General features: G+C 35.0%; 1 pseudogene; it reads left to right on the top strand.

Moving 5' to 3' along the window:
- Positions 1–2304, top strand: part of LOC107723677 (nidogen-2-like) — a 29637-nt pseudogene extending 27333 nt beyond the window's left edge.
- The last annotated feature ends 2038 nt before the right edge of the window (positions 2305–4342 follow it).

Raw genomic sequence — 4342 nt, 5'->3', positions numbered from 1 at the left:
CTTATTTAGAGATTTTTGTCTTGTTTCCAGCCAAGATATCTAAAAATTCTTAAATCAAGAAGGATTTTCTAGACAAGTAAAAATTATCGTCTTGTTTTCAGAAAAAAAAAGTCTAAATTAAGTGAGTTTTTGCTTAGAACAAGTAAAATAATCTGCCAATGGGGTAAGCAAAATAATCTTATCTCAAACAGAAAACATGATTATTTTGCTTATCCCATTGGCAGATTATTTAGCTGGTTTCAAGCAAAAACTCACTTAATTTTAGATCGTTTTTTCTGAAAGCAAGACAATAATTTTTACTTGTCTAGAAAATCCTTCTTGATTTAAGAATTTTTAGATATCTTGGCTGGAAACAAGACAAAAAACTCTAAATAAGAAAAGCATTTTTTGCAGTGTATAATATCTGGTTCATTTGCATTATAGGTCGCCCCAAGACAATGCAACAAAACATGTAAAAGAATAGAAATAAATATATGCTTCAATAGCATGTTTTCCCCTTTTTTCCACCTTCTTGTGGACCAACTTATAATTATCAGTGTTGAAAACAATTGTGCTGCTTAATATTTTTGTGGAAACTGGATTGTTTGATGAATAGAAAGTTCAAAAGAACAGCATTTATTTTCAATATTTGTTCTTGTAACAATGTAAAAGTCTTTACTGTCACTTTTGATCGATTTCATGCATCTTTGCTCAATAAAATTATTAATTTCTTTTAAAAAATCCTCAGTACAAATTCGACATAAGCTAGTTGTCTGGGAAAACAGGCCCTTACCCTGAGTTTAAGGAGGATAGCATAAAAATGTGGAGAGATACACCTTTATTGTTGTAGACATATTGCATTCCTCTTTGGAAAAATGTAGGATTTTAGGGAAGGTCGAGGTTTGTCAAAACCACCTGTGTTTACATGGGCAATATTAACATCTGCAATATTATGATCAAAACAGATAATAACTTTATTGGAGTTTAGAGTTTGGTAACTCTTAAACTTGCGCAAACCCTTTCATTTCATATAAACAAAGGGTTGTTCAAAGGAGTGTAATGGAGAAATAACAATCCCTTGTGTATCTTGTGTGCTCCTAGTGCGTCCCAAGACCCAGTGTGAGCAGCACAGAGACAGTCTTCAGAGCGGAAATGATGGTGTTCGTCCTATAGGAGCCTTCATCCCTCAGTGTGATGAGGAGGGTCAGTACAGGCCGCAGCAGTGCCACGGGTCCACAGGTCACTGCTGGTGTGTGGACAGTAGAGGACAGGAGAGAGCGGGAACCAGAACTCCACCCGGAGCCCCAACAATAAACTGTGACGAGCCAGGTAAGAAATAGGCCTCCCTCAATAGGTCATCTGTCCTATTCTATATAATATTTCAATTTTTTAAATTAATTAATTGTCATGGGATCTGTTATAGAGTGGTAGCAGTTGCTCTTTTTGTTGAAATATCTCCAAACTCTAGATGCTTTGCAAATTTTAGATGCTGTTATTTTAACAATTTATATACTTTTTTAGTCCACAGGTCACTGCTGGTGTGTGGACAGTAGAGGACAGGAGAGAGCGGGAACCAGAACTCCACCTGGAGCCCCAACAATAAACTGTGACGAGCCAGGTAAGAAATAGTCTACAGCAGAGGTGTCCAAACATTTTACTATGAAGGGCCAAAAATTAAATTGAAAGTATACTTTGCATTATATCTAACTATATTATTTTAAAATTGATTTTTTTGTATTATTATAATTTTTTTTATTTAATTAATTGTTTCTATAATTAAATGCAAAACAATGCAACAAAACATGTAAAAGAATAGAAATAAAGATATGCTTCAATAGCATGTTTTCCCCTTTTTTCCACCTTCTTGTGGACCAACTTTGGCCTGTGGGCCCTGGTTTGGGCCAAAACCACCTGTGTTTACATGGGCAATATTAACATCTGCAATATTATGATCAAAACAGATAATAACTTTATTGGAGTTTAGAGTTTGGTAACTCTTAAACTTGCGCAAACCCTTTCATTTCATATAAACAAAGGGTTGTTCAAAGGAGTGTAATGGAGAAATAACAATCCCTTGTGTATCTTGTGTGCTCCTAGTGCGTCCCAAGACCCAGTGTGAGCAGCACAGAGACAGTCTTCAGAGCGGAAATGATGGTGTTCGTCCTATAGGAGCCTTCATCCCTCAGTGTGATGAGGAGGGTCAGTACAGGCCGCAGCAGTGCCACGGGTCCACAGGTCACTGCTGGTGTGTGGACAGTAGAGGACAGGAGAGAGCGGGAACCAGAACTCCACCCGGAGCCCCAACAATAAACTGTGACGAGCCAGGTAAGAAATAGGCCTCCCTCAATAGGTCATCTGTCCTATTCTATTTAATATTTCATTTTTTAAATTAATTAATTGTCATTGGATCTGTTATAGAGCGGTAGCAGTTACTCTTTTTGTTGGAATATCTCCAAACTCTAGATGCTTTGCAAATTTTAGATGCTGTTGTTTTAACATAATTTATATACTTCTTTAGTATTTATTAACATTTGACATAGCTTTTATTTTTATATTTTCAGTTTAAATTTTGTCATTATTTTAGTGCAAGTTTTAGTGATTTTCATATGTGTACACACGTGGTCAGAATTATTGGCACCCTTGGTAAATATGATCAAAGAAGGCTATGAAAATAAATCTGCATTGTTAATCCTTTTGATATTTTATTTTAAAAATTCACAAAAATCTAACCTTTCATTGGAGAATAAGAATTTAAAATGGGGGGAAATATCATTATGAAATAAATAATTTTCTCTAATACACATTGGACACAATTAACAGTACCCTCCAGAATCACTCCAGACCCTTCAGATTCCCAGCTCCATGATGGTGCTTCTCCTCTTCAGTTCACCACACTCATTTTCTATAGGGTGCAGGTCAGGGAACTGGAATGGCCATAGCAGAAGCTTGGTTTTGTGCCCAGTGACCCATTCTTGTGTTGTTTTTAAGGTTTGTTTTTGGATTATTGTCCGGTTAGAAGATCCAAACATGGCCCATTATAAGATGTCTAGCAGAGTCAGTCACTTTTTGATTTTTTATCTGTTGGTATTTGATAGAATCAAAGATGCCATGTATCTAAACAAGATGTCCAGGACCTCCAGCAGAAATATAGGCCCACAACATTAAAAATACAGCAGTATATTTCATTGTACACATGGGGTACTTTTTATCTTGAGTGTTTGTTGCTAAAAAGCTCATTTTTTAGTTACATCTGACCATAGAAGCCAGTCCCATTTGAAGTTCCAGTCGTGTCTGACAACTGAATATGCTGGAGATTGTTTTTTGGATGAGAGCATTTTCTTTTCTTGATTTTTCTTGAAACCCTCCCAAACAACATGTGATGTAGGTGCTGTTTGATAATTTTTTTAAAGGTTTTCTGACCCCGAAACTCAACCTTTTTATGCAATTCTCCAGCTGTGATCCTTGAAGAGTCTTTAGCCACTCAAACTCTCCTCCTCACCGAGCATTAGGACGATATAGACACATGTCCTCTTCCAGGCAGATTCATAACATTTTCTGTTGATTGGAAATTCTTAATTATTGCCCTGATGGTGGAAATGGGAATTTTCACTGCTCTAGCTCTTTTCTTAAAGTCACTTTCTAATTTGTGAAGCTCAATTATCTTTTGCTGCACATCAGAAATATATTCTTTGGTTTTTCTCATTGTGATGGAGGATTAAGGGAATTTGGCCTTTATTTTCCCTCCTATTTATATTCCTGTGAAACAGGAAGCCATGGCTGGATAATTTCATGTTCATAATCATGCTGGTGTGCTCAAAATTGTGAATATGAATGGGAATATATTTCAGATATATTTTACTCATAAGAATTTCTAGAGGTACCAGTAATTGTGTCCAACGTGTATTTGAGAAAAAACATTTATTTCATAATGATATTTCCCCCCATTTTAAATTCTTATTCTCCAATGAAAGGTTCGATTTTTGCGATTTTTTAAAAGAAAAGATCAAAAAGAAATAACAATTCAGATTTATTTTCACAGCCTTCTTTAATCATATTTACCAAGGGTACCAACAATTCATACCACGTGTGTATTTGTCATTTTTATAACTTTTTTAAATATATCTATTAATTTACATGTATTTATTTTTATTTAAGTTTTAGCAATTTTACTTCAACTCAAATGTATTTAATTTCTGCATGGCCAAGGAAACATTTCTGATTTTAAAGAGTTTTAAGTTTACATTTTTCATTTAATATTTGGTTTTATTTTAGTTAGGGGAGGTTGAATGTCATCAGAACCACCAGAAACATGAATTTTATCAAAAACTCTGTAACGTTATTGAAGTAACTTTATGGCTGAGAT

The sequence above is a fragment of the Sinocyclocheilus rhinocerous genome, unplaced genomic scaffold (assembly GCF_001515625.1).
Source record: "Sinocyclocheilus rhinocerous isolate Xijiao unplaced genomic scaffold, SAMN03320098_v1.1 scaffold283, whole genome shotgun sequence".
NCBI classification, from domain to species: domain Eukaryota; kingdom Metazoa; phylum Chordata; class Actinopteri; order Cypriniformes; family Cyprinidae; genus Sinocyclocheilus; species Sinocyclocheilus rhinocerous.
Note: the sequence above shows the minus strand (reverse complement) of the source record. Positions and strands in the feature narration are given on the sequence as shown.